The sequence below is a fragment of the Musca autumnalis genome, unplaced genomic scaffold (genome assembly GCF_047663935.1).
Source record: "Musca autumnalis isolate F117 unplaced genomic scaffold, ASM4766393v1 scaffold_5, whole genome shotgun sequence".
In the NCBI taxonomy this organism is placed as follows: Eukaryota; Metazoa; Arthropoda; class Insecta; order Diptera; family Muscidae; genus Musca; species Musca autumnalis.
In genome coordinates this window covers 123,673,738-123,686,552 of record NW_027412088.1, presented here as the reverse complement: position 1 = coordinate 123,686,552, position 12,815 = coordinate 123,673,738, and the positions used below count along the sequence as shown (strand labels likewise).

At 33.7% G+C, this 12,815-nt stretch overlaps 1 pseudogene; it reads left to right on the top strand.

Moving 5' to 3' along the window:
* Positions 1–4,201: 4,201 nt before the first annotated feature.
* Positions 4,202–4,759, top strand: LOC141386742 (uncharacterized; annotated as a pseudogene).
* Positions 4,760–12,815: the final 8,056 nt, after the last annotated feature.

Genomic DNA, 12,815 nt, shown 5'->3' with positions numbered 1-12,815 from the left:
TGGATGACAGGTGAAATTCGAAACAAAGGCAAAGAGATAAGAGATAAAAATTAGCTGTATTCTGGGACAACTAACACACAAAACTTTTTTTTATTCTAAATTCTTTATTTTTTCAATATATTTTATTTTTCTTTATTTTTCAATATATAAAGTTGTCCCCTTCAAGAGAGGAAATCTGCCTACGAAAAACCCTGGATGACAGGTGAAATTCGGAACAAAGGCAAAGAGATACGAAGGCTTTACAACAGATCTCGAAGTAAAAAATTAGCTGTATTCTGGGACAACTAACACACAAAACTTTTTTTTATTCTAAATTCTTTATTTTTTCAATATATAAGGGCCTCAGCGCCATAAGGCATTTTAGAGGCACGTTGGCAATGTTATATAACAATTTTATGAATAAAAAAATACAAAATGTTCTTATAAATAAGTTTAGCAGTATAATTTACAATGATTATTATTTATAAAAGGAGCTCTTCAACGTTTTATAGTAAATGCAACTTTAAATTAGCCTTAAAGAGTGAAAAAGATGGAATATTCTTTATTCAAGCGGCAAATCGTTAAACATTTTTCTGCCAAAATGTTGACTGCGCTGTTTGGTCGTTTCAGTTCTGCAGAGTACAACATGTAATTGATCGTTATTTCGTGTGTTATGAAAATTATGATTACGTGTAAAAGTAGTAGTGTGATGACCCAAGTTATATAGGCATTTAAAAACATATAGCAAAACTTGTAACTTATGAATGCCATAAAGTGGTAAAACGGTTGGAAATACATGTTTATAAAGAAGTACTGTAGAGTATGTTAGAGGCAAATTCGCAACTGACTTTAAGCCTTTATTTTGCATTCGTTGTATTAATTTCAGATTTGTACAACGACCATATCCGTAAATAATTGCTAAGTAATTGCAATGACTTTGGACCAGGGACTGAAATAATAAAAATTTTGTTTGTCGATCAAATTTATTTCTGAATTTGTACAATAGACCTATTGCAGGAGGCACGTTTGGACTTTACACTCTCTATATGTCGGTCCCAAGCAAGATTGTTTTGGATATGAATTCCTAAGTACTTGACCTCTGGAACTTCTGGAACCACGTTCCCATCTACAATAAGACTAAATTCATTCTTATACGAACATGGGGTCTGAATCAAATTAACTTTGTTTGGTAGAATTCAGATATAACCTGTTTAATCGGGCATACTCAAAAATCAATGACACCGTCTTCATGTCTATACGGGTATATTAGACATATGTCATCAGCATAAACATAGAGTTTGCCAAAGAGCTGAAGTTGAGCCAGATCATTAATGTAAATTGTTAACAAAAGTGGACCTAAAACGCTACCTTGGGGCACGCCATAACTCACTGACCTGAGGCTACTCTTGCTACCATTAGTATCAGCAAATTGCCTTCTATTTTGAAGATAATCCTTTATCAGCAATAAATTATTTCCCAGTACGCCGTAACTATCAAGCTTATTTATTAAAATGCTGTGATCTACAAGATCAAAAGCTTTACTAAGGTCGTAAAAAATACCCGCCACACCAACGTAACCATTATCCAAACCACTGTAAATACCATTCAAAACACTAATTGTTGCCTCCTCCGTACCACAGCCTTTTCTGAAACCATACTGATGGTCATGTAATATATTATTATGCATGAAGAATGTATTTAGTTGCTCATGGATTAATCTTTCAAAGATATTATCAATAACTGATAAAATTGAAATAGGTCGAAATGATTCAGGTTTCCTAGAGTTCTTGTCTTTTGGTATTTATGGATCTTTAAGATGTCTGGATATACACCACCACGTATCAATGTATTAAATATACATATTTACCAAATGAGGTGCGATTAAATTTGCATAGGAACGTATTAATTTGAATGGAATAGCATCATGACCACAACTTTTACCTTGTGGCATTCCTGTTACCAAATCCCTAATCTCATCATAACTCACACACTGAAAAATAAAACTACTAGTGCAATACGACCCCTGCCAACATTTTTTCAATTTTTGAAAGATTGTTCGCTTAGATTAATCTTCTGTGATTCCCCACGGCGATCATTGGGTGATTGTTTACGTTGGGAATCACTCTTCTGGAAGAGCAACAGATGATTGTTACTAACATTTTTGATTTTGTTGCATATAATTCTCATATACACTTTCTACAGAACTTTGATATAAATGGCACGTATAATATTATGAGTATTGACAAACCACACATGTCCAGGTTTTGCCAAGTTTAACCAAAAGACAACATAGTGACTGAGGAAACAGTACTGAGTACAGTGCCTATAACAAATAACCACAACATAAAGGAATAAATAAAAACCATAACAAAGCAGAAAAGAAAAAGAAAACAAAAGCAGAAAACTAATCAACAAATAAAAGAAACAAAAAACAATTGTTCTATTCTTTTTTTAATTTTTCTTTACATGTTAATCTGCGATTCTTCCTCGCGATTCGCTTCCCGGACACAGTTACTTTATGTCGGCGATTCGCAGGTTATCATTAAGCGCGCTCTTCCGCGATTGAATTGATCTTCCCCGCGAATCGCAGATTATCTTTAAGCGATTAAAAATTTGAAAAAATGTTTGCAGGGATGGTTCTCATTGAATTAAAATTATCTGTGTTATATGTTATGATACCATTTTTCAATTGTTGAACTGAATTAAGAAAATAGTGGTTTAACTTTTCAGCAATGAGCGTTTCTTCCTTAACAATTTCACCGTCATTTTCTTCAAGCAGATATGTCTTACTTGTCTCTCTACCAACAGTGTGGTTTATAAACTGCCATGTTTTCTTAGGATCATTTTGCATTTTGGTTAGATTTGACGAGTAATAAGTATTCATAGATTTTCGGTAAGCTGTTTTAATTACATTGCTAATCCGTTTGAGACACTCTCTTATACTTTTATTGTTTGGCTTTTTTCTTCGAAGTTTTAATAGCTTGTCCTTGAAAGCAAACAGTTTATAAAAGTTGCCTGTTATCTAAGGAGCGATTTTTGTCTTTAAATTGTATTTTACACTCTTTTTAATTTTGCTATTTTTAATAGCAGCTTGAATACATGACAACAAGTTGCATGTATCCATTACAGGATCGTCAGTGTAAGACAAACGTGGCAATTGTTCTTGTAGAAAATGTTTGGCTTTATTAAAGTCGTAACGAATAATGTCATGAGAAAGAATATCAGACTGCTCAATACTCAAATCAATAAGACAAGAAACAATGTTATGGTCTGACAAATCATGCTTTATATGCTGTTTATACTATAGCATTTTGCAGGGTTAACCCTCATTATCAGGATTTGTTTGCCTAATCTCATCAAATTTATGAAGATTTACCATACAAAGTTAAATCTTTTCATGACCGGATTTGTTTGAGATCCTGCACAAAATCTGGATACTAATGTAATCCAACACTGTTTTTGTACTAAAAAATGCAACTCATTTCCCACTGTGCGGAAAGTTGCAAGCGTGTTCACAAACCATTTGTTTACATTTTGTACGTTGTCAGAGGTAAGTAAATAAATATTATAAATATTTATTTGATTTGAATAACAAAATAAAATAGCGCTTATATTTCTTCGCAGGAAAAGCAAGAAGGAAACGTTGATCGCAAATTTCAAAAGTCAATTTCGTAAATTGTTGTCCATAAACAATGTTCAACAACCAGTAGAAACAACAACGGTGTCGATCACGATGGACGATGGTGTCCCCTGACAACTAACCACCCAATATATTGGGTTTAACATTCTATAGCATGTTTCCGCGAAAGCCACAGATATTTGCGATGTGATCAGAAGAACAAGAAACCTTGTTGACCTCTTATGGGAGCTACGCTTAGCATTGTAGTATGCAAATATTTGTATACTAACCTGTCTAAATACCACTGTGAAGACAGCAACGTGGTTCCTCCTCATGACACCAGTTGACCATCTTCATGATGAGAAGTAATCGCCATTGGAATCCCTCCGGCACAATTTTATGGACAGGCTTCTTTCACCCAGGCACGTCAGGAGAGATCTTCCTGATTTATAGAGAGAGTTCCAAAGGTACAAGCGATAACCTCTAGATCAGTTAGACTATCGGGAAGGCTTCACAGGCATTCACACTCATGCAGTTGCGAGGCATTACAAAGATACAGAGTGAATCTGTAACTATTCATTTCATTACTTTAATAACTTTTAATTGCAACGTTCCGATGAAGGCGTAGTTGTTATGGCGAATTTTGGAAAACCCAATACAAACAATTCTCTATAACATCAATGGCCTGTGACAATTTAAATGGCACAAATGTTGTGGTGGGGAAGGTTTTAAGAGGTTTGTGTATTATAGGAAAAATGGATGAGAATTCAAGACAGGATACCGACAACGGTAAATAAGGTGCTACCATTACAAAATCTTATTTTCATTTTTTATTTAATTTCATTTTAATTTTAGGACATTGTCATAGCTGATTGCGGTGAAATCAAACCAGGACAAAATGGGGGTATTAATGATAATGACGAAACCAATGAAAGTACCATTTTCCCAAGATTGGGAACACACATTCAAGGAATATACGGTAAGAAGGATACACTAGAACTACAATACAATTTGTAAATGTGTTTTGTTTGCAGCCCAAATGATGGCAATCATTTCTTTACAAAACAGCAATATTACAATGCTCGTCGGAAATATCGCAAGGCAAATCGTTATTATAATCTTTTACGCAAACGTTATAATTGCAGGAATTGGAACATCTGAAACGTTCTGGTGAAGTTCTTAAGAAATTTGATAGTTTTTCTGCCGTCAATCAACTAAACTAAACAACCGCCATCTATTGCTTGTCGCGAAGTCTTACGTTTGGATCCAAAATGTGGTAAAGCTTATTATCGCCTTGGTCAAGTCCAAATTGAGCTTAAAAATTATGAGGAAGCGATAGAAAATGTTAGGAAAGCACATGAAATGATACCATACTACAAAAAATAATTTAAAAAATTAAGTTTCAGTGTTTTATTTAGAAATGCACTTAAAACTAGAAAATAATTTGTCGCTTAGCCTCAATAAATATATTCTTTCTCATGATGGAATCTCTCAAATAAAACGCTTACATTTGAATTAAAAATTGTGACAATATTGAACGGCAAGCGTTTTATTTGAGAGATTCCATCATGAGAAAGAATATATTTATTGAGGCTAAGCGACAAATTATTTTCTAGTTTTAAGTGCATTTCTAAATAAAACACTGAAACTTCATTTTTTAAATTATTTTTTATTTTTAACTTTTTAGTAAATACATTTTTTGACCACTGAGAACAAAATTATAGTCAATTTTGGCCGTAAATTTAGATAAAAACTTTAAAATGTCTGAAATCGTGTAGTACCGTTATATAAAGGCTATACCAAAACCAGGACTTATGTCCATAATTTTTTATGGGGAAGATTCTGTACCATTAGAGATTCCAAACGCCAAGTTACAGCCAATTCGGCCTAAAAATGAAGATAAAATCCCTAAAAAACTTTAAATCGGATAGTACCGCTATATGGGGGCTATACCAAAACCTGGACCCATGTTCACAATTTCTGGTGGGGAAATGCCTGTATCATTGGAAATCCCAAATGCCAAATGGCAGCTAATTCGGGCAAAAATGAAGATAAAATCCTCAAAATACCTGAAATCTGGTGGTACCGCTATATGGGGGCTGTAGGGAAAATTTGGCCCATATTTATGTATTGTCTTCCAAATCTGAAAAGTGTACAAATTTCAGTTCGATTGGTCAACTGCAACTGCGTTAAAAAATGAGTTACTAAATTTGAACTAAATCGGGTGGTACCGCTATATGGGGGCTATAGGAAAAGGTCGACCCATATTGGATTTGGTTTCACATTCATGTATTGTCCTCAAAATCTGAAAAGTGTGCAAAGTTTCAATTCTATTGCTCAACTGCAACTGTGTCAAAATTGAGTTACCAGATTTGAAATGCAAGTTAAATAAAACACCATTAAACACTGTAAAATGGACCAATCTTTGTTTTAATTTAATATTCATGCATTGTCATCCAAATCTGAAAAGTGTGCACAGTTTTAGTCCGATTGGTCAACTGCAACCGTGTCAAAATTGGGTTAACAGATTTGAAAAGGGGGTCAAGTTATTAGACACCGTAAAAACACTGCAATTTAAATAAAACACTGTAAAATTTCTAAAATGGACCAATATTGGTTTTGATTTCATATTCATACATTTTCATCCAAATCTGAAATATGTGCAAAATTTAATTCGATTGGTCAACTGCAACTGTGTTAAAAATGAGTTACCAGATTTGAAAAGCATGTAAAATTGAGCACTGTGCAACACTGTAAAAATGGACCAATATTGGTTTTGATTTCATATTCATGTATTGTCATCCAAATCTGAAAAGTTTGCAAAGTTTTAGTTCGATTGGTCAGCTGCAACTGTGTGAAAAATGAGTTACCAGATTTGAAAAGCAAAATACCGAAAATCGGGTGGTACCGTTATATGGGGGCTATAGGAAAAAACGGACCCATATTGGTTTCGGTTTCATATTCACGTATTGTCATCTAAATCTGAAAAGTGTGCAAAGTTTTACTCCGATTGGTCAACTGCAACCGTCTTAAAAATCAGTTACCATATTTGAAAAGGGGGTTAAGTTAGACACCGTAAAAACACTGTAAGAATGGACCAATATCGGTTTTGATTTCATATTCATGTATTGTCATCCAAATCTGAAAAGTGTGCAAAGTTTTAGTACGATTGGTCACCTGCAACTGCGTGAAAAACGAGTTACCAGATTTGAAAACAAAATACCGGAAATCGGGTGGTACCGTTATATGGGGGCTATAGGAAACAATGGACCCGTATTTGTTTTGGTTTCATATTCATGTATTGTCATCTAAATCTGAAAAGTGTGCAAAGTTTTAGTTCGATTGGTCAACTGCAACCGTGTTAAAAATCAGTTACCAGATTTGAAAAGGGGGTCAAGTTAGACACCGTAAAAACACTGTAAGAATGGACCAATATTGGTTTTGATTTCATATTCATGCATTGTCATCCAAATCTGAGAAGTGTGCAAATTTTAAGTTCGATTGGTAAACTGCAACTATGTGAAAAATGAGTTACCAGATTTGAAAAGCAAATTAGATAAAACACTGTAAAACAGTGTAAAAATGGACCAATATTGGTTTTGATTTCATATTCGTGTATTGTCATCCAAATCTGAGAAGTGTGCAAAGTTTTAGTTCGATTGGTCAACTGCAACCGTGTTAAAAATGAGTTACCAGATTTGAACTAAACACACACCAAGGCAAGTTAAATAAAACACTGTAATAAAAACAATATTGTCGGAATTAAATCGTGCCAAACAATTGATGGCTAACAACAATCGTTCGCAATGGCGAATCTGAAGAAATTATTAAACCAATTAAGGGGCCATACAAAACAAAATATATGTGTATGTATTTAATTATCTCAGGTATAACATAAACAATTTTAACTAATTCAATTTGGTCCAATATTTGTCTTTTTTAATACAGACGAAATGTTGGCGCTACACTGTTGAAGAACATTTGAACTGCCAGAGCGTCGGTCTGAGGACAACAACAGGATGCCTTCTTTCTCATGAAACAAGTTGAGGATGTTGAGTTTACCGTTGCATCAACACAACAGGATGTTCACGATGCAGTACCTGCTTGTGTGTATCGCAGTGACCATCACTGCTACGATGTAAGGGACGGGTTTCCTCCACCCTGACAGGCTTGAATAACATTCACACTGATGCAGTCGCGCTTGCAGTACAGTGTGAATTCCGTCGCAGTACAGTGTGAATTCCGCCATCCATCGCAGAACCATCGAAGAACGTCAACTGCCAACGCAAACACTAGTAGTTTTAGCCCAGCTAAGACGCGGATGACGTATTGAGCCCGAATTGATGCCACCAACAAACCATACACTGCATTTATTTAGATGTGAATAGGAGCAGTATTTTGAGCAAATACAAATTTGATGGGGATCATCCCAGTTGAACTAAAAATTACAATTATATATGTATATATAAATTTTATTATGAATAAACACAGGTCAATTTAAGCTAAAATCGTTCGACAATGGGCTCGCTTTTAAATTACAGTTTGAATCATGTATACTTAAAATCGCACAATGCTACAACAATTATTAAATAAATTTTTTGAGGGTAAGGACACATTTAGCAGCAAAATACATATCTCATATTGCATGCGCCTTTCAACAATAACTCTATTATTAAATCGTACAATACGATTAAGATCAGTCTTTGAATATGGCCCAACAAAATTTTACCATGAAATTATTTTCGGGGTACACATTAATAAAAGCTATAACGTCTGATTCAATATCACCATCCTATATAGCATCATATATTTCTTATATTGCCAAGTCTGCCTTGAAACTAAACTGGGTGATCGTTTTGCATATCCATTGACTGGAGAGAAAAGGCAGAAACACTATCAACGCACTTGGACCCATTCTAACGCCACTGTTCCAAATAATTACTGCTGTTATATCCACAACTGAAAATTATTTAATATTAGCATATCTAGAACATAATAGAAGAACTGATTAGCCTCACTCATAGATATGTTGGAAATAATTCACTTACTTACGTTTCCTTATCAGCAGAAACTAGATTTTCATCTTTGGACACGGAAAGAATTAAATTGTCAGGCAATGGTGTATCACTAATGATGCCCTTCTCTTCTGTTCGCCCAAATTCTTCATTAAAACTATACGGATCATCACGTTGTCCATATCAAATGTTTCCACAACTTTATCTGATCATCTTTCTCGCTGCTGTTTTCATTTGCATTTTGGAAATATTTCGGCTATGTACCGACAAGTCATTTGTTCAGGTTCTCCAATGTTGGAAACGGTGATTTCCGACTCAGCCGCTTTACGATATTGTATACAGGTATCCAGGAAACTGCCAATACGTTCACTTACTAATGCTGTTGCATGCGTTTCCCGACATTTACACATTTATTTTAATCGTTTTTTTAGCAGTTAGATAAATAATTAAAGTATAGTTAAGTATGTTGATTTTTTGTTTATTTTGTGTTTTTATGTATACGCAAACAAAAGTCAGCTGATATTTGTAACCGCAATAAGGCATATATAAACGGTTAAGATTAACCCACTGGATCTTTAAATCCCACAGGGTTAACCTTCAATAGTATAAACGCCCTATTACAGAAAATTTTTCAATGTGTTTATCAATGTTGGTATAAACGTGATCAATTGAAGTACTACTTAGTTTTCGAGTAATCAATGTATGACAGTTCCTGAAATCAAACGACGAAAGCAAATTAACCAAGTCGTTGGAAACTGAATTTTGTAAAACATCGATGCTTGCATCTCCAACAAGAATGCAAGAATTAGCAGAAATTTCTACAAACAAGTCTTCCAGCATATTTGAAAATAAGGATTTGACACACTTTGGAGACCTATAAAAAGTGCCTAACGTTAATGTCATGTTCACACGAGCCTGTCGAACGACGTACACGAATTAACCCGTTTCCACGACACCATTCGTAATTAACAGAAACCAACAAAATTTCCTTCATTTTTGTTTCCTTGTTTTCACAAAAATTTGAACAGAAAACACATAAAATATACATTAAATAAATAGAAAAAGCAATAGACTTTCCTGTATCTTCTATGTTTAATTACACACAATTCATTCATTTTTTTCATAAATTCTGAATAATTTTGTATTTTCAATATATTTTTATATGTTTCTATTTTCAAAATTAAAGAGAGAGAGAGACATTTCAAAACAATGTTTGTGTATACAGACTTCCAGTTATTTGTATCCTTTTTGTTTCTGATTTTTTACGCGATTTTGAACTAATGGACAAGAAATGTGTGTAGAATTAAGAAGAAAACACATCCATCTTCCGTCTGCATCTATATAAAATGTTTAGTTCATTAATTTTCATTCATTTTTTTTCCTTTTTTCTAAAAATGTTTGTGTTTTCAACAAATTTTTCAGTTTTGAATTTAGAAATGTCATAATTAATTTTTTTGATAAATTCTGTCATTTGTTAGGGATGGGACATACTTATTCGTCGTTCAGAGAGTATTTCTAATTGAACGACGTAGAAAAATCGTCGTTCGTTCATAGACTTTTGTGTGGGGAAATAAGTAATTTATTCGTAGTTATGGGTCGAACAACGAATAGAGAACGAACGACGTACCGTGGAAACGGGCTATAAGGGTCTACCTTTTAGTTTAACATTATGGCTAATATATTGCTCTACTTTGTAAAGCACATTATTTCTTATATACAAAGATGCACCGCTGTAACTATCCGACCTGCAACAATGTACAACATTATAGCCCGGAATCTGATATATTTGAGTTAGATTGTTATTAATCCATGTTTCCTGTACAGCTATTATCATAGGCAATACAGAAAGATTTGCAATTATGTTTTTTAGCCTATTAAATTTAGAAATCGATGAAATGCTCCTAGTATTTATCGATAAAATATTAATACTTTTTTAATTTTTCTTTAAATTAGCATTAAAAGAATTTAAATCTCTAAAATATTTATTAAATATCATTGAAAAAAAGTGAAATAAACAAGAAATATTAATGCAAAAAAATATAAAAACTTATGAAGGAGATTCAAAATCAGCATCCGAATTATCAACATCTTCATTATAATTGGATTTGCGTCTTTTATCTTGATAAATTGTAGCTTCCTTTAATATGTTATCAACATCACTCATATCTCTTATCAATCTAGATCTCGACAGTTCCCCTCTCTTTGCAAAAATTCGACCATCAATTGCATAAACACTTCTGTATCCTATTTTCTTCAAACTCTTTGCATAATTCAATAATGTCATAGTCTCCTTACTCAAGAAGTCATTAACGTAATTTTTTTTTGTCCTCATTTTCTTTTAACTTCGGTTTTATTGACATCAAAACATCCTTTGATTTCTTCGAATCGAATTTCACGACAATAGACCGATTTTTATTATCGTTTTTCTTTTTTAAAAAGTAGACATCACAAATTGTACCAGGAGGAATTTCAACTCCAGCATCATGTGAAAGTTTCACAATGTTTTCAGTAGCTGTTAACTCATTAGACGTTATTCCCATAACAACGCAATCATATTTCACCCTTTGGTCATTCAGAAATTTGACCGACTTTTTTAATTCACTGACTTCGAGCTTTAGTGCTCTATTCTCTATTTGCACGACTTCAAATTTTTTGTTATTTTCTTGAACTCCTCTAAGTATTTCGCCAAATTGCTTTGACATAAAACCCATAGCCTCTCTCATTTCGTTCAGCTGATCCAACTTTTTCCGTTCTGTTTTGATCGCTGCTAACTCCAATGTAACTGAATCAGTGTTATTGTTGTTATTTTTGCACTTGAGTTTGCTGCATAAGTGACAGACGAACTCTTCGTTTTAATTTTGTACAAGATGCTCAAACTGACGTTTATTGAGAGAGGTGGAAACAACGTGATATTCTCTCTCACATTTATCACACTCTATGCTTTCCTCATCTTCCTCAACAACCAATTTGCATTCAACGCAAATGGTTTGTTTATCTTTAACACTCCGTCTGCTTTTTTGGCATATTTCACAAATTTCACGTTTATATTCGTTTACTCGAAACAATCACTTGGTTTTGATGATTTAAAAACGTCTATATATTTTTTAATTTTTTAAAAATAATATTTTTTTGCGGAGCTTATTTAACTTGACGTTTACTCATCCAGGGTTGCCAACGTCTTTTTTCTTAAAGAATACAACAAAATGACTAGACGAGCAAAGCACAATTCCTGGAAACTCTTCTGTGAACAGGCAGACAGCATAAATGATGTATCAAAAATAAAAAAGCGTCAAACTATCTGGAATTTTTAACGCATGCTTAAAATTTGCGTATACCCCATAAAGCCTGGCAGGACGCGAGGGTAGTATTTATCCCCAAACCTGGATTTATTAAATAATATTTTTAAGTGGCCCATCAAGGCGTGGATTTATTAAATAATATTTTTACGTGGCCCATCAAGGCGTGGATTTATTAAATAATATTTTTACGTGGCCCATCAAGGCGTGGATTTATTAAATAATATTTTTACGTGGCCCATCAAGGCGTGGATTTATTAAATAATATTTTTACGTGGCCCATCAAGGCGTGGATTTATTAAATAATATTTTTACGTGGCCCATCAAGGCGTGGATTTATTAAATAATATTTTTACGTGGCCCATCAAGGCGTGGATTTATTAAATAATATTTTTACGTGGCCCATCAAGGCGTGGATTTATTAAATAATATTTTTACGTGGCCCATCAAGGCGTGGATTTATTAAATAATATTTTTACGTGGCCCATCAAGGCGTGGATTTATTAAATAATATTTTTACGTGGCCCATCAAGGCGTGGATTTATTAAATAATATTTTTACGTGGCCCATCAAGGCGTGGATTTATTAAATAATATTTTTACGTGGCCCATCAAGGCGTGGATTTATTAAATAATATTTTTACGTGGCCCATCAAGGCGTGGATTTATTAAATAATATTTTTACGTGGCCCATCAAGGCGTGGATTTATTAAATAATATTTTTACGTGGCCCATCAAGGCGTGGATTTATTAAATAATATTTTTACGTGGCCCATCAAGGCGTGGATTTATTAAATAATATTTTTACGTGGCCCATCAAGGCGTGGATTTATTAAATAATATTTTTACGTGGCCCATCAAGGCGTGGATTTATTAAATAATATTTTTACGTGGCCCATCAAGGCGT